Source organism: Polypterus senegalus, chromosome 17 (genome assembly GCF_016835505.1).
Source record: "Polypterus senegalus isolate Bchr_013 chromosome 17, ASM1683550v1, whole genome shotgun sequence".
Taxonomy (NCBI): domain Eukaryota; kingdom Metazoa; phylum Chordata; class Cladistia; order Polypteriformes; family Polypteridae; genus Polypterus; species Polypterus senegalus.
In genome coordinates, this window is record NC_053170.1 from 12631233 (window position 1) to 12650602 (window position 19370).

At 38.8% G+C, this 19370-nt stretch overlaps 1 protein-coding gene across 1 annotated transcript in view; it reads right to left on the bottom strand.

Annotated features, from left to right (window-relative positions):
* The window catches only part of raraa (retinoic acid receptor, alpha a), a 270178-nt gene extending 253443 nt beyond the window's left edge, over positions 1-16735 (bottom strand). Inside the window, exon 1 of the mRNA XM_039740824.1 lies at positions 16474-16735. The gene's annotated coding sequence lies outside the window, so the exon portion shown is untranslated. The remainder of the gene's footprint in view (positions 1-16473) is intronic.
* Positions 16736-19370: the final 2635 nt, after the last annotated feature.

The following is a 19370-nucleotide window of genomic DNA, read 5'->3' on the forward strand; positions in this document are numbered from 1 at the left end:
ACTGTCAAACAGAGAAGCGTGATTCATTACACCATTGAACATGTTTCCACTGCTTCACAGTCCAGAGGCAGTAGGTTTTCCATTACACCATCCAATGCTTCGCATAGGACTTGGTGATGTGAGGCTTTCATGCAGATGCTTGGCCATGGAAACCTATTGCATGAACCTCCTGCCACACAGTTTTTGTGCTTACATTAATGCCAATGGAACTCTTAAGCTATGGAATCAGCACAGCATTGGCAACTTTTATGCACCATGCACTTTAGTAGTTGTTGACCCGGATCTGTGACTATGTGGTCTTCCGCTCTATAGCCGAGTTGCTGTTGTTCCTAAATGCTTCCACTTTCCAATAATAACACTTACAGTTCAACATGGAATATCCAGCTGTGATGACATTTCACAAACCATCTTATTACAAAGATGGTACCCTATCACAGTACACCACACTTAGTCACCAAGCTCTTCAGAATGACTCATTTTGTTTCACAAATGTTGTAAATGGAGACTGCATGGCTAGGTGCTGATGTTATACACCTGTGGCAATGGCTCTGATTGAAACACCTGAATTCATTAACTAAGAGGTGTGTCACAATACTATTGTCCATATAGTATAATAAGCCAGCATTAAGGACCATTACCCCCAAAAAATTATTCAGCAGAATTACATCAAGAAACATTACTGGTGCACTGGCAACATCTTACTGTCACGGCTCTTTATTTTCAGCTATCTTGTCTTTCTTCTCGGTAATTCTGGTGTGTATTTGAGGAGGTGGGTGTTGTTTGTTATAATATTTTTTGAGCGTTGGTAACAGGCTAAATATCCCCCTTGGGATTAATAAAGTACTTTCTATCTCCACCAGAAAAATAGATCAGTAAGCTACAGAATCATCAATCAAATGTATAGAATTAAATCAAAATAGAGCAAAGCAAAGCAATGCGTTAATCATTTCTAAACACTCTAAAACAAGAATTAGAGAAGCAAAAAGTGTCCTACAGAGTAAAGAACACAATAAGAAAACATTCCCAATTACGCCAAGGATGTAGATATGAAACTGCATAGAGTATGTCAATGGCTACATTAAAACCCACTGCCTTCATTAATCCTAGCTCTGCTTCCATACTACACAGTGCATGGTCTCCTCGTGCAAATAACCACTCAATTCAATAAGTCCCCCCCCCACCAGTAAACCAATATTCAGCACTAAAAACAGGTTATATTTCAGAGCCAAATGAATAGAAAATCCTTATGTCATTGTACACTGCAATGAAAAAAAAAAATTTCTCTCCAGCTATACAGTGCATAAAACACAACATGTTTAATTCCAGTACACTTTATAAAATGACAATTAAGGTTCAATCAGGTTTACATACACCATCTGCATCACTTTTGTGAAGAAACATTCACTAGAAAATCATTTCATGAATGTAAAACTAAAAATTGCAAAAAAAATTAAATAAATAAATCTTTGCAAATCCCTCACATCATAGTGATGATCAAAATTTTTTTAAATGCTTCCTAATCTTTAACAAATGAAACACATATTTTCACTAGAGAGTACAGAAATACAATCATGATGGACAATGTGAGACTTTAAAGATTTAATTGCAATCGAGGAGAAGAGAATTACAAAAAGTGATGGCTAGCATACCCTTTGAGAACAGCAGACCCTACATACTCTTCTCCAGATGTATTTCATACACTCAGTCAAACATAGGCATTCAAGGACTACAATGCAAATCTGTTATTGAAACTGCTACTCAGGTTCTAGTTGTGAATAAAAGAAGTGAACTGAAGGGAAAAATACAAATTTATATCTTTAACATACAGGGAGAAGAAAACTATTAATGTAAGAAGTGGAGGCACTTATGGTTCGCACTAAATGGACGTAGATATAAATTACCTTCATGAGGAATATCATGAACTTGAGAACAGTTCTGTGTTGAATATTAAGATGATGAACTCATACAAAAGTCACTTTTCTACTTCATGGTGATTTTTTTTTTTCTGCAACATACCATCCCGGGGTGATAATTGTTAATAAATCATGAGCACATCAGTGTGGAACTCAAAAGTGCAGAGGAGTTTCCTCACCACCTAAAATGACCCAACTGATAAAGGAAGCTGTTATGGCCTTGCTTTAGTATCTACAACATAAACCTTATTTAACTGAAACCTTTTCCACTTTACTGAGATGTGCGCTGAAAAACTGACAGAATTTACTAAAAGTGCTTTGGAAACCTAAAATGGTTTTATTTAATGTACAGCTGGAACAGCAAGATGTACAAGTTTCCAAATTTCAAAGGATCGTGTCTTTCTGCTAGAAAATATGCCAGGTTTAGTGAATGAAATGATGACATCTGCATATACAATATGTATCTGTTTCATGTTACACAGACCAATTCCTTTAGGAATGATATTGATTGAATCCGTCTCTACTAATAGTGAAGCAGTGGTTGGAGATGGATTTGCCGAGTCCTTCACTCCAGTGAAGTCTATGATAAGCACTCATCACTGATGCCTTTCATCAAAAAGTATTTCAGTGACAACAGCAAGGCCGTTTATCTTGTCAACAAGGTACATTCTGCTGATAGTAGGTGAGCATTAATAATGTGGATAAGGAAATTTCTGAAATATTTTAAATACTGCATATAATACACAAATATAGGGTTCAGAAAGGTAATGACTTTGATTTTGCTTAGGTGTCTGGAAGGACTTCGGCTGTTTAAACGAATGGAAAAAAAAAATGAAAAATTTATGATAGAGTTGGGTGCTCAGGAAACATGGGAAAAAAAAATGTGCACATTATCTTTTTGTATCTACTTGCAGTCTACACATAAATCCTCCCCACATTCTACTAACATATCAGCTGTGGCCTTTAACAATAATGCAACACCAGGATAAATGAATGGAGGAGCGTCAGAATTTTAATCAAATAAATCAAACACAGTCAATGTCTTTCACTAATACGGAGGTCAACATCATCACCCTGTTTGCTAGAATGCAACAAACAAAAAAGCTGAGTGCAATGTTTTCCTTCATGTGAAATGGCTGTTGATATTTATCAAAACCTACCAGTATTAGTATAGCAATAGTGTTTTGACTATTTATAGGATTTATAATATTTATAGAATATTTTGAAGAGAACATAAAAAAATATCATGAACCGATTCTCAAGAGTGGGTGAGCAACTTTACAAAGGAGCCATTCTGCCCGTGAAAAGATCTACCTTTCTTTCAATCATATATGATTAAAGTGGATTTTCAAATAACCTGAAACGACACTATCATTAAGGTACCTTACCTACATTTTGAACTGGTCCCATGATGGCTGTATTATGAAATATGGATACACTGCATTGAACAACACAGTGGATATTAAATATGACATGCAAACACAAGTCACTACCTCTTTAAAAATAAGTAAAATCTTGATCAACTTAAGAAACAATATGCTTAGAACATCATTTTGCCTGCAAGTAAACTGATGAAAGCAATGCTTATATAATTTGCCACCCAGCTCCTAAATTTATAACAAAACATTTGAATAATGTTGCATTGTCTGCTGCATTTATTTTAATACACATGTTGTGGATTCTTTTAACTCTATGCCCTACTGAAGAGAATAGAAGCAACCGTAGATGAATGGAAATTGTAACGCTGCAAGTGTGGTGGTTGAGTATGCACACTGAAAGAAGGCTGGTGCAAGATTAGAGACGTCATGGATGACAGAAATAGAGACGATCAGGTGAGATGTAAAATCTACAAGATGAGTGTTAGGCCAGCATTGTGGTGTGCAGTGTTTATGTTACTGTCAATGTGTGAAATTAGGCATTGTGTAGAATGTCTAGGAAATCTATAGAATGCTAAAAATGAGACATCAAAGTAGGAAACGATTAAAATTTCAAACATTTCCTAGGCATTCTATGCAATGCCAAAAGGCAAACCAGCTTACAGTTCTATACAATGCCTAGGGAAAGTGTATAGCATATTAAAGTAACACAGACATTACATGCTTTGCCTAAAAACATTACACATTCTATAGATTTCCTAGGTATTCTATACAATATCTGCTTTTCGCACATCGAAGCTAATATATACACTCATACAAAACAAAGTGATGAACAAACAATTTCTGCTGAGAAACAGATAATTTTGTTAGATGAATCTGCAAATGTAAAAGTAGTGATAAAAGATAACTTAAGTGTCTGAGGAGAACATTGCTGATGAAGTGTTGATTGAAGCAGATTTTGGCAAAGAACAGGTTGTGACAGTATGAGCATAAGCACATGAATAGGGCAGAAGACAAGAATTGTTAGTCGGATAGTTGCAAACCACAAGGTAAAAAATCGCGAGCAATCGCAAACAGATTATAACTACAACTATCAATGCAGTGGGACTGGACATTAATGGAGTTAAAAAAAGAGGATTGTGGTAAATGGAGAAAATCCATTTTGGAACTCACCAAGTGATACAATGATGGTGATGATGGATGTCCTTTAATGTAATCTCATTTATTAGTATGGAAAAAATGTTTACTTGGCCTATTAAACTATGATTTCTAGGGTGCTACTCCACTCCCAGCAAAGAGAGCTGGTGACTGTTGCATTCTATGCTTGTCACAAGGTACTAATAACATAAAAGACACTGCATTCTGAGAAATTATTGATGAGTAAATGCACAACCCTAAGGTGCTTGTTTCAAGATTAGTGGAAGAAATGCACCTAACACTGAATTCCCAAATAGGATTTTTTTTAATGATGAAATACTAGATAAGTAACCTGTACCATATAATGTTGAAATTACTTGGCAAGAGCCTGTGAGATTTAAAAAAAAAAAAAAAAAACAAAAAAAAAAAACTCTGCCTGTTGTATCAGAGTAGAAACAAACAGGAGTAAAAAGCAGCAAGTGTCAACCTTAACTACAAGACATGTAGTTACAGGTGAGCATAAATAAAAGCAACCAGTTTAATAAAATGCAAATGACCGATATATTTGTTAAAATGAAACTTTATAAACACTTTGGCCTCATACACATACAGTACTTGAGTATCAAGGATGGATGTAGTTACTAAAAGCCATCCCTATTAATAGTAATTTGAAGACAGACTTTCAAATGAGATAATAAATAAATAAAATAATATATATATTATCCATCCATCCATCCATTTTGTAACCTGTTGGAAGCCGAACACGGGTCACGGGGGTCTGCTGGAGCCAATTCCAGCCAACACAGGGTGCAAGGCAGGAACCAATCCCGGGCAGGGCACAGACACCCACACAGCAAGCGCACACTAGGGACAATTTAGAATCGCCAATCCACCTAACCTGCATGTCTTTGGACTGTGGCAGGAAACCGGAGTACCCGGAGGAAACCCACACAGACACAGGGAGAACATGCAAACTCCACGCAGGAAGGACCCAGGAAGCGAACCCGGGTCTCCTAACTGCGAGGCAGCAGCGCTACCACTGCGCCACCATATATATATATATATATATATATATATATATATATATATATATATATATATATATATATATATATACACTGTATAAACTGCTCCAAAAATTAAAGGAACACTTTGAAAACACATCAGATTTCAGCGGGAAAAAAAAATCCTGCTGGCTATCTCTACTGATATGGACTCATATAGTAATGTGTTAGGAACAAAAGGATGGCACATCATTTGAAAGTAATGAAAATGATCAACCTACATAGGGCTGAATTTAAAGACACCCCAAAAATCAAAGTGAAAAAAATGATACAGCAGATGAGTCCATTTTGCCAAATTTCATTGCAGCAACTCCAAATTGTACTCGGTAGTTTGTATGACCTCCACTTGCTTGTATCCATGCCTAACAACATCCTAATGAGACGATGGATGGTATCCTGTTGGATCTCCTCCCAGATCTGGACCAGGGCATCATACCTACAGTATATCTTCCCCTACTGAACTGATAAAGTGGAGCCCTTTATAATCACTAGGAATATGTTTGTTAGGAGGAATCATAGCTACACAAACTAAATATTAGTATGTTAAAAATACAAACTTTACAAAAATAGCTCAAACAATTCATTATATTATTATCTGTATACGCTGTTGCACATGAAAATATAAAATGTCAATTGTAGTTTGGCTAAAGAAACCCCAATTTTAGTGAGTATGAGGTGCTCAAAATATAATGACCCGACTAGTGAATTGCCAAAATCTGCTGAATAAATACAGGACAAAACAAAAAAACTGGAAAATGTGCTGTATGACTGGGTAATTTACTGCAGGGTTAAGCATTTAAAAACACATACCTACCCAATGATTATTAAAACTTCTGATCTAATGAGTGGACAATCTTCACCATTTACAAGATTGAACTTTTTTTTTTTTTTTAATCCGGCTTTGAGAGCTTTGACGTGACAGACCATTTTGGAGGTAACAATAGTTAAGTATTTTGGCTTGCAGTGCAAAATGAAATATATAAGCATTTGTTTTCAAAAAGCATGAAGAGAACTACTGAAATGGTTAAGTAAACTAAAGACAAGAATGTACTAGGAGATTTGTTGATGTAATACATATAATGTAACAGGAGATGATTAAGCGATCAGCAGATATCCTGTAAACAACCAGGCTCTACAGTTATCACATGCACAGAGATTTCAAGGGATACGAGATAGGAGAAGAACAAGAGTGTAGTAGAATAGACTTTTATTTGGACAACTTATTTGGGAGCAAACCAACAAATTAGAGTAAAGTATATGTATGCATTAATCATCATTGTTATGTAAATTCAGTCGTTTGTAAAATGGACCTCTGCCCTTATTTCTTTGACCATCCTGTACCAGGCTACTGTGATGAATGCTCCCTCTTCAGCATTTGCTGTACAGTAAATAAAAGACACAACGAACAAGCTTCCTCCTGCCTGGTTTCTGTCTGAAAGACATTTTACCAAACCTGCAAGGCTGAACATAAGTGGACAGGTTTCTTTCTTCACTTAATATGTTGATACCTTCCACAATGAAAAATAGCCACTCAAAACTGAAACTCGTTTTAAGAAAAAGATTTGGTACTTTGCTGGACTGTTTTACACAGACACATCTTTCTTTTTTTATTATAATTATTAGAAATTAAGTTAGCTGCACTAGGCAATGATAATTATACCATGTAGAAACTACTGAATTGATTGAATTTTAAGTTTAAATAATAGGACTTGTATTTTAGTTTTACAAATTTACAATAGCAGAATTTCCCGGACTGAAAAAAATAATAAAGTGGGTCCTAGTAAAATATCTCCCTTTCATGTACACTATAACTTAAAAAATAAATTAAAAAACAGGTACAGCATGACAATTACTGTTGAAGGGAACAACCCAAAGGCAGATTGAGAAACTAGATGTGGAGGTAGTAGGCAATATTCAGAGACAAATGGAAAAACTCAAATTTGGTGTCTAGCTGAAGGAGGAGGAGGAGGTTTGTTGGGAGTATGCACTGAAGGTCCATCCATCCATCCATTTTCCAACCCGCTGAATCCGAACACAGGGTCACGGGGGTCTGCTGGAGCCAATCCCAGCCAACACAGGGCACAAGGCAGGAACCAATCCCAGGCAGGGTGCCAACCCACCGCAGGCACTGAAGGTCCAATGGTTGGTATAAGTCTGTTAAGTCAATGGTGGTGCACTGGTTGGCGTTGGTGCCTCGCAGTTCTTGGAGCACAGCAAAGCCCAGGCACTCTCTGTATGAAGGTGGTATGTTCTCCCTACATGGGTATGGGTTTTCTCACTGTATTCTGGTTTCCTTTCACATCCCAAAAGCATACTTAATAGCCCCTGTTTTTAGTATCCTTATATATTTTTTTCTTTTTCCAAATGTAATATATTTACTAATGCTGGCTGGTCTACATATTATTAATTTAAAAACTGGTCATGTGTCTGAATATCTTTTGATTTACCAAAGTATAAAATACATGTGTTTATGCCAAATGGCAACAAATGCACCAAGAAATAACTTATTAAAGACACTACAAAATGTCAGCCCTAGGCTGTGAATAACACAAGTATCTTATAAATCTAAAACTGAAGATAAAATAAGAAACAAATCTGCAAAGCAACTTAAATATACACTACATTGCTGCCTTCAGAAATGCCATCTTGCAGCAGGGGCAATTGGGTTTTTCAGCAATTATAAAGACAATCTCAAATGACCTGTGGAGGCTGAGAGATCTGGTTATGAAAAACTGAAGTGGTTAAAAACACCAAGGGCTGCCTGGAAACGTAGCCATGGTGGCAAATCTGTTGGGCAAGAATGAATACGCGAGAAACATTTAATTTCACAAAGACTGTGTTGTCTTATGGTGTAACATACAGTGTAAAGTAAGGAGTCTTCTTAAGAAAGTAAGCATGTCCATTTTCTGAACACGTACTCGTAAATACAGCAAGATGGGGAATTGGAGACTAATCTGCCAGCTTTGCCACAATACAGGAACCAACACAGAGTACACAGAAAAACACATGTACATAAGGAGTCGTTCACATGAGGCTAGTTTGACTTTGGAATCCAATAGGAAACCAAAATGCCCAGAGAAAACCCACACAAACATGAAAAAGTGATGGTAGCAAAAAACCCTTAAAGTGGCCACAGCTTATCCTGCCAGCAGCAGGCACAAGGCATGAGCAGCTCTGAGTGAGAACTCAATCCATCACACGGCAGTAAAACTGAACAGATTCCTTCAAAATGTTCTCTTAACTGGGAGTCTGTCATGGGGACTTCAACTTAAATATAATATGCAGTTCATGGCATTAATATATATATATATATATATATATATATATATATATATATATATATATATATATATATATATATCTTGGCTTATGTGGAATTACTTAAAAATCTGTTTAATTTTAGTATCTAAAATTCAAAATGAGTTTGCAGCTACATTTGTAAAGAAACTAAACAGAAAAAATACACTTTGTGCAAAGTACCCTACATCCTCATTATGTACGTATTCGCTTTCTAAATACAACATATTTAACCAAATATAGTTTCAAAGCAAACACAAGTCTACCCATATTATAATTTAAATAATGCTGGTTCCAGTTACACTCAAGGCCATTTTTGGCTTGGCTTAAATTTAATTTGAACCTTCACATATGGTACTTTGTTTAAAATATGTACTATTAAAATGTAATTTTGAATGAAATAACATCAGATTATTTTATTTTGGTTATGAAGCATCAAACGCATTTTTCTTCTTTTTCACTTTACTCATTCCAGATGATGTCTATTGATTCAAACATCATAAGGTTTTGCCTTGGCAAATATAAAATGTTGTTGAGGAAACATTTTACCGACAGAAGTCCTGCAAGCTAAATACAATTAAAATCTACACAGGGAAGACATGAATTTGAAAATAGTGCAAGATCAATTATTGAAAATGTTTCCAATTTACTTCATTTAGCAATAACCCTTCTTTAGTCTGCATATGAAAATTAAGAATGGGAATTTTAGCTGTGCAAAACATTCCCAAACAGATACCAAATCAACATTTACGTTCTAATTCTAATACCCTTACACGATGCCTTATAAACAGAGAGCTGTAATACAACTGGTTGCCTACATATTTGTGCAATAGGAATTCAAGCAGATTAATAAATAGGCCTACACTATTGATGAGTGGTGAAGACTTAACCAGCAACTTTGTGGTTTACAGTCGACTACCTGCAGATGCCACTACTAAAAATCTTGCACAATATTGCTTGTGCAAATAATATCCAATACAACGAAGAAAAAGAAGAGCACTTCAATTATAAAGGAGTTGAAAACACTAACTACCAGTCATGTTATCCATTGATTATTCACAATTCGGGGTTTGGGGGCAGCAGCTTACCCCAGCCTCGTCAGTTACAAGGTTATAACCAAACATCAATCCATTAACAGTGCACACTAATGCATACAATCACATACAGAGTCGACTAAGCCAATCACTGTGTCACTGTGCTGCCTTAACGAGAGTTAAAATAACAACTACTTTGAGGTCTACCATAAAAGCTCAGAATCTTAAATCAAATGATTTAAGCATGACAGTTTCTAGTCTAAGAGGCAGAGAATAAGAAGAATTTCATTGAAATGCAGCAGCTCAGAGTTTTACTTATTGCCAAAACAAATGACATATTGCTTTAATACCTAAAGATAAATGATATTAGATTACTATTGATTGCTATCAGAAGTTGAATCAAAATGTACAGCAAAAAATAAAACAAAGAAAATTATCTACTCATTCGTAATATTAAGTGCAAGCAAAAATTCACCACATCACAAAATGAAAACAGCTCACTCATTCAGTATTCAACTTGGCATTAAAAGTAGGACAGAATATTCAAAACTGAAATGTTTTCACAGTTAAATTGGCACTTGCAAAGAGCTTTGCAGGCCAAACAGGAAAATGATGGCAATGACACTGCGGAGTAAACGATACAGTAGAATATCATACAATAAAACTGGAGTGAAAAAGTTGGGGGTGTGGGGGTTGGCACAAAAACACAACAGGCTTTCAGACAGGAAAGATGAAGATGGCCGCATGATACTAAATTCACCGTGTGGCTCCCAGAGAGCTTTAACATATTCTCTTTATACCTCATACTTCTATAACAACTACGCTACATGTTTGTAAACAACACTATCCATTTCTTTTTTCTGTATATACTAACAACCACTCATATGGATAAAACTGAAATAACATCTTCAAAGCCACAATTTGGGGACACTGGGGTCCAAAGTCAAGAAAAGAACAAACCATGAACCAATCAGTTGCTTGGCCCACTCCTGCTCGCGAGCACTCACACACACACACGGCCAACTCAGAATAACAAGTTAACCTAAACTCAGGTCTCTATGGGAATGTGAAATTGGGGGGTGTTGGGAAAGACACATGGAGAACATACACATTACAAACCGGCAACTGGATAGGGTGCACATAATTACTATAAACTTCTCAAACCTGTTTCTTATGAAATTAACAACAATCAATCCATAATAAATTAAATTACACTCATTTACTTCACCATGACAGACTCGGTGGTGGGCAGCATGCCAGCACAGTGGTAGCACTGCTGGCACACAATGCAGAGGCCAGGGTTCATGCGCCGAGTGTTCCCAGCATGAAGTCTGCATGTCCTCGCCTTGTCCATGTAGGTTTCCTCCCTACAGTCCACAGACATGCAGGTTATGTGGATTGGTATTGCCAAACTGGCCCGGGAGTTTATGGGCATGACAATTTGTGTGTGTACATCGCTCTGTGATGGGCTGGTACCTTGCCCAGGTGTTGTTCCTGCCCTGTGTCCGATGGTTGCTGGGATGGTCTCCATCTGTCCCACAACCCTGCCCTGGATAAGTGGGTCAGGAAGATGGATGAATGACACCATGGTGTAGAGATGGCATTTCTTTAGTGATGTTCTATGTAAAACATCTTAACACCAGATATATTATATGCATAATTCTGTGCTGTGCACTTCAGTAACAGTTTGCACTTTGCTCTGTGTTGCTGCTGGAGTAAGGGAATTTCCCATTGGGATCAATAAACCACAATCTAATACATATACAGAATGTTTTTGTTACTTTGATTTTGTTTCATAGTAATTACTAAATCCACATGCTTATTATGCAGGGTATTTTCAAAAAAACAAAACAGTGACAACTCTACGTATTCATAGATTATTTCAGGTTGAAAGTGTCCACACACCATTGATTGCAAATACTACTAAACTGCTATATTATCATGAACCCTAACCAACAGCTGAACATGCAAAACATATGTTTTTCTTGCTTAGACTTGTGTTTTGCATATATTAGCTCCTTTGAAGTCTTTACACTTCAAAATAATTTCTTATAGGTTCTCTCTATTATTTAACATACATTTAAAGTATGACGTATTAACTAAAAAAGGAACATATTTGCATCAGTGCAGTCAAGGTGTTAAATAAACAAACATATCATATAAACAGAAGGAAAATATCCTACAGACCTGCTTTTGCTGATACCCTGGCATCACAGATGCGTCACTAGTATGCTGGCAGGCTGCAGGAATCTTAGATGTCAGAACCACACAACCTGTGTTCTCCCTAAATACTTCTGATAATCCCAACTAAGTAAGTGGTGTTGGTTCTGCGTATCTAGCACAGGTCAAGGCAAAGAGCATCCAACACACCCTGTAGATTTGCTAGTCATGGCACTTTGAGCAAAGCAGAGTGCAGTTCTGCCCAGCATACACTTCCCAAGCTGTGAATGTATGTGCTTAGTGTTGACCCCAGCTATGCCTCATGTGACTGACTTGGGGTTAAGTGGTTTCTTAAGGTATAGTCTCTGCTCTGAACTACTCTTATGCTGCTTGACTTGTTCAGGCCAGAGTCTGACACAGGTGAAGTGCAGAGCAGCAGTGAAGGATTTATGGTAGAAGAGACTGTCTTTTACACTGCTTCCTAAGCTGCTCAGGGCAGATTGCAGTGTTTATGGGAACACTGATAGAAATGCTAGGTTAGAAATACAGTCTAACCACCTCTGGTCTGGAGACTACAGTATATACTCTATACACACTACCAATCAAAAGTCCAGACACACCCATAAACTTTTAAGTTTTTGATAGGAATTGATATCTTTTTTTATGAGAATACTGTTACAATGAAGTATCTATCTATCTATCTATCTATCTAAAAATATAGCCAAGACATTCGTTTTAGTGTTTCTAATGCCTATTCACAGCATGGAAATAACTGATTTTTCATTTATTATTCCTTATGACTGCAAACCCTCATTTTCAGCAGCCATTCCTTCACTGTCCTAATGGTAAACTCCCTTAGCTCAATTAATTTTTGGTAAATGGTCATTAGAGAAACCTTTGTAATTACATTAGCACCACTGAATCCTGTTATTCTGTTCACCTGGGTTAGAAGTTATTGGCATTCCTACACTTCAACAACTGAGAAAAGACAATTCTGGGAAGCTGGCTTTAGAGCAGGGGTCCCCAACTCTGATCATGGAGGGCCCCAGTGGCTGCAGGTTTTCATTTTGACCGTTTTCTTAATTAGTGACCAGTTTTTGCTAATTAACTCCTTTTCCTCAGATTTTCATTGACTTGTTTTTTAGGATTGGTTTCCCTGAATTTCTTCATCCTTCCTCTGAATAGCTCCATTTCTTTCCTTAAATGAAACCCAAACAGATATGAAGATATGAAATATGAAACAAGTCAACTAACAGAAGGCCAACTAAATCAGGGCCTCAGACTCCAACCAATTTCACTCCAACCAGTTGATTAATTAGGAGAGGATTCTTGTTATTAATTAAACCCGTTCTTTAATTCCATGGCTTGTTGCTGCTCTCATTGTGCAATAGCAGACATTTACGAAGTTGCTGATTTTCTCTTTTCTAAGAGCACTGATAGAATGTTTTGGGGACCTGAGCAGATCAGCATTCCTGAGACCTTCATCTTTCTTTATTTTCAGATACCGTATGATGGACACCAGTTGTTTTGGCTCATTTTGTATCTCATTATTGTTTGGCTGTTAATTAAGGAAAGAAACAATTAAGGGGTCTGAGTTTTCAAGAGCAAGTCAAATAAAATGAATTGAAAAGAAGTTAATTAGCAGCAAAAACCAGGACACTAATTAAGAAAAGGGTTAGAATGAAAACCTGCAGCCACCAGGGCCCTCCAAGACCAGAGTTGGGGACCCCTGCTAGAGAGAGAGAGTCCCAAAGAAGCCATATCTGAACATGAAATGAAACAGAAACGGTTAAAATGGGCAAAAAAAACAGACATTGGATGGAAGATGACTGGAAAAGCATACTGTGGTCAGTATCCTAGAGTCATCTTTATCTTTTTGCAAATGACGCTGGTATTTGGGATTTATTTAGTGAAAAAGACAACTGAAGACCCATAAGGCATTTTTTCTCAAACTACACCCTTTATGTATTTATCCTCTTATGCAGTTGTCCACCTGGAGCTTCTTTTTCTATCCTGGTTAAATCTAGATTTCCATCTTCTCCCAATACAGTAAAAGACATTGAAATCTTCAGTATCTTAACAATCTTTCACATGGCATAGCCTTCAATCTTCAAAAAACAATAGACTGAGATGTTTCTTGAGAAAGTGGTTTCATTTGGGCCATTGTTGGACCCCAAAATGAACTTTAGGGATGCTAGCAGCCTGCATCCCAAAGGAACAGAACGAGAGGTTTCAGCGGTGCAAGTGCAATTATAAAGGTTTCTCTAATAATCAATTAGCGTTAAAAGTATCTAATTAGGGATAAGCTAAGGGAGCTGCTCTTTAGGACACTAAAGGACAGGTAGCTGAACGTGTGCCTTTACAGTCATATCAGTAGTAAATTCAAAATCTATTTCAAATTGTAATAGCAATTACAAACACTGCTAATGTCTTTTCTATATTTTTAATTAGTTTCATTGTATATTAATAAAAAATATTTTTTTATTAAAAACACAAACTTCTGGGTGTGCCTAGACTTGTGATTGGTAGTGTATGCTGTCAAGGTATTCAAAACTTTTCAGCTCAGTCCACATACCAATTATACAAGTCTGAAATTTAGTGTAAGATTAAATACATTTTTTCTCTAATTTTACAAATATTAAAATAAATATATTTAGATTGATCAATCTTTAGTTGTCCAAAAGGGAAATTTAGCTTTTTCAAGATGGTGAATTAATATTATTGTTATATTATGACAAACAGACCCCCTCAAATGTACACCAAATTGACTAAAAAGAATGAAAAGTAATGGGGGGAAAAAATTCCTAACTTGGCAGTTATAGTTGCATTGAGGGACTAAAAATGTGTATTACTATGGGTATAAAGGACACCCAGTAGCACCTCTTCACACGCTTCTGACGAATAATTTGTTGGCTGAAAGTACTCCGTGTTAGTGTCAGTGAGAGGACGTGCAGCATTGTTCATTATGGCACTCATTTTTGTATTCATTCTCTGTTCCTCTACTATCTCCAAGAATGCACCCTATAACTGTGCCTGCCTTTTTAATTAGCTTGTTGATTCGGTGGGTCTCACTTCAAGTTATTATTGCAACCCAGCACACCCCTGGTTATTGAACAAGTAAAGGATGTTACTACCCAAATTAAAGAAGCACAGTCTCCTAAAAAAAAAAAAAAGGGTCTGCACAGCCCTTTAATTTAAATAGCTTCTCCGTGTTACATGATCAGTCCAAACTATTGTTGTGAACCCTCAAGTAGTTCTAGCCATGCACCACCTCCAATTCCATGAATAGTGATCGGGCTCAGAGGCTTTCCAGTTTGGAGAAAATAAACAAGCAGTTCCTTCGTTTTTGCTGATGTTAAATTGCAGAGAATTCTTTCTGCATTAAGATACAAAGTTTTCCACCCTACTTTTATACTGTTGTCTCATCGCTTTTATTAATATACTCCTTAAGTACAGAATCATCATCATATTTCCTTACTCACAAAAGCGGTTAATATGAACAGTGCAATATAAGCGTAAAACTAAGGGAATCCCCTGAAGTTAAGTACAGATAATAGGATGACAGAATGAAAAGCGTGGGAATCCCGACGGGCACCTTTCAATTTGAATTAAATTTAAACTGACTTGTACAGCATGGGGATATTTTACGATTTTCAAACATTCACAGCGCCATAACATTAAGTATGTATAAACCGAAAACAATTAGTAAACAAAGCAACGAGTTTCTTCTCGTTGACAATTCCACACACCCAACAAATTCCCGGTCTGAGGGTAATTTTCCTGTTTAGCGTATGGAGTAGTAAGAGTGGACCTACTCGTTAATTTTTGAACGTTACAGCGACCTGAATGCCAAATCGGACTGAACAAAATAAATCCTCCCCGAACGAAAAAACAAATACAAAGATTAAAAAAACAAATTAAAACGAAGAGTCTAAATGTAACCGTTTTAAGCAGGCGGTGCGCGGAGCCGTTGGAGGCTTTACATTCGGCATTCCGAAGACATGCAGCGTCAGCAGAGACGGGATGCCACTCCAGACCGAGCAAAGTGTCATCTTCAGACTCGCCGTTTTCGAAGTGGGAAAGCCCTGCAAGATCGCCCCCATCGTAAAGCTTAGACACACAACGTCACTTTTAATGTCGCAACCTCAAGCGTGTAGCCACAAACACACAGGCATACCTTCACGCACAGAGACACAGACAGACAGGCTGGCATGCAGGTAGGTAGGCAGGCAAGCAGGTGGGTAAGACGAGACAGACGCGGCAGGCGGGCACCTCTCCGAAGCGGCGCTTGACAGGCCGACACTCACCGCCGCTTTGACTTCACCATGCAGGGTGAGGGGGTGTTTCATTTGAACAGAACGCAGAAGCAAGCCAAAAACCGACATTTGGGGATTGTTTCATTCATTTCACTTGACATAACAGGAAAAAAATAAAAGCTATGTAAAAGACGTTGGTGCCGACAGCCGACTTGAAAAAAGGAAAAAGTAAATACCTGAGACCTGTTGACTCCTCCTCCGTAGACGACGACGACGCCGCAGCTGCTACTACCGTACGAATAAAGTTTGGGAGGCCAAGGTACAAGACAGCGCGGAGCAAAGAGCTCGGAACGGCCTGAAAAGAATGCAGTCTTTCCTTACGGATCGAAGCGCCTCTACTGCCGGAGATTACAGTTTACTACCGAGCGGCGTCGCGCGTAACAGCGGCCATGGCAGTCACGTGCTCGTTGCGTGACACCCGACACTCCGCTCCGCCCCTTCCCGCCCACTTCCCGGTAAAACGCAGCCAATCAGTGCAGCCGAATCCTCGACCGTCTTAACTCCACATGTCCTGAATGTTTTTCCGAGCGAGAGTGAGAGCGCCCTAAGGGGGGCGAGGGGGTTGAAAGCAAATCGCGGCGCCTGACGGAAAAGGGAATTCTCCGGGCCTCGGGCACATTGAGCAGCTACAGGCAGAGGAAGGGTGACACTGACAGGTGCCCTCTGCCCTCATCGAGGAGCCACTTCGCTGCAGTCTCGTCGATGAAAAACAGGACTATGTAGCGTGGGAAAAAGTGAAAAGATTTAGTTAACGGCTTTAACCTTGCGGTGTTGTTAATTGGCTTGTATAAAATAAAAAAATATGGATAGAGGGTAGCAGGTAGTTAACGGCTTTGAACGTAATGTCTTGTTAATTGGATTGTTTCAAATAAAAAATAGCGCACCAGTTTGCGCCCCTACTGCCTCACAGATCCAGCTTCTTGGTTTCAAATCTCGTCCTTCGACGCTCTCTGTGGCGTCTGCGGGTCTCCTCGTATCTGTTTGGGGTTTTCTTCCGCATCCCAAAGACGTGGGAGAGGACATGTGTGTAGTCGTGTGTATGTGTGTGTGTGTGTGAGCGGGCCCTGCGACGAGTTCCTGCATTTCTCCAAGTGATGCCCTCTCCGCACCCCGATGTGGATTAAGTCGGCTTGGAAAACCCCATCTAGGACTGCGACCTTTGCATGGTGGCAGGGTTTATAGGACTCACTGATCCTTAGAACAATATTGTTAGGAGGTGTGTACTCCTGATACGGTTTCCCCATAACAAATTGGTCTAATAGGGTGGGACAGACAAAATAACAATCCTTTAATACCCCTCATGATAGTCTCCGATAAATCAGAGAACTTTGTCCAGAACAGGGATACCAAGGCTCCATCCACACTACTACTTTTTCATTTAAAAACACAGACATTAGTCTCCATTTTTGCCTTTTGACAACTGCTGAATGTAGAGACTTTAGAAAATGTGCTCCAAAGCTGTGTACTTCCGAAAACACAGACTCTAATCTCACTCCGATTGGCTCATGCTTATTATATGGCCCTTCCCTCCCTGATTGGATCCTGCTCATTACAACGTCTCGTTCCCTGATTGGTCAGATTTCATGGTAGAAAACCATATTACAAAATGGTGGGCACAGAAGTGTTGCTTTCCAAGACACTTGTGTTGCTTGCCAGTAGGCATCTAAATTGTATTTTGTACAGTTTGAATCCTACATACATGCGCAAAAGGCAAATAATTGACCAGCTGCTAATAAATGGCAATAAATCCTGTGGCCAGCGGTATTACCACCCCTTCAAGGATTTTTCTGCTGATGCACACATGCCCAATGCAGAAGAATGTCTACATCATGTGCATTTTCAGTTGTTTTAGTTTGGATTGAGATACATGAACAATGAAGATGGAGAAGATCTCCGCTGATGTCACCATCAAGAGCTCCACTCATAGTGTTCCAAATTTGCAAACTGAGATGCCTTGTAAAACATCATCAGGGAGAGAACTGGCCTCGTATTTATGCATATCTAAAATTCTTCACCAAGGAGATGGTCAATTCACCTGTGCATTTTCACAGCCTGCTGCCAAACAATCATAAGGTACTCCAGGTGAGGCACAGGTCAGGTTGGGGTGCATGCACTGGTATAGCATGTTGCCTCACCCACCATATGACGAAACAGCTTGGGAATTGGCAATTCCTTCAGGCAGACAGGCGGTCCAGTCCCACCACCCGGAAATGACCATCTATGTGGTGTTACATGGGTGTCCCCTTGGCCTGGTACAGCCACTCAGGACCCCAACAATGAGGATCCTGCAAGCCGGATCACCCTTGGGCAATCATGCCACATGCCCATAGTGCCATAACTGACGCTCCTTCAAAATGCAGGTCATGTGCCTCATTTGGGACTCCATGAGCAACACAAAGTCAAACCAGTGGGACCCATGGACTCTCCAAAGAGACACCAAAGGAGTCCAGTCTTCATCTCAGGTCACTGGATAGCATCCATGTTTCATAAACAGGAAGCACCAGGACACTAAAGACTCGGACCTTCGTCCTTTTGCAGAGATATCAGAAGTGCCATGCACCCTTTTCCAGCGACCTCATGACCCCCCTTGCTCACCCAATCCATCTACTGACTTCATAGGAAGAGTCACCAGAGACATGAATGTCACTGCCAAGGTAAGTAAACCTCTCGATGAGGTCGACACTCTCTCCGCAGACAGACACACTGCTGATGGTCGTGCCCAAGAGGTCATTAAAGGCCTGGATGTTGGTTTTTATCAAGACACTCAGACCCCTCACTTAGTTTCTCGTGACCCCCAATCAGAGCCTCCATTGACTCCGAGAAGATCACAGTATCGTCAGCAAAGTCAAGATCAGTGAATCTCTATTCACCAACAGATGTCCCACAGCCGCTGGACCCCAACACCCAGTTCATGCAAGTATTGAACAGAGTAGGAGCAGAACAGACCCCTGACGAACCCCAGAATCAACTGGAAAAAAACATGGAGGGTCTGCCTCCACACCGAGATGAATATAAATGCCGTGACAGGAGGCAGGTCCACAATTCGAATGCTTGTTTGCATTTGAGCGCATTC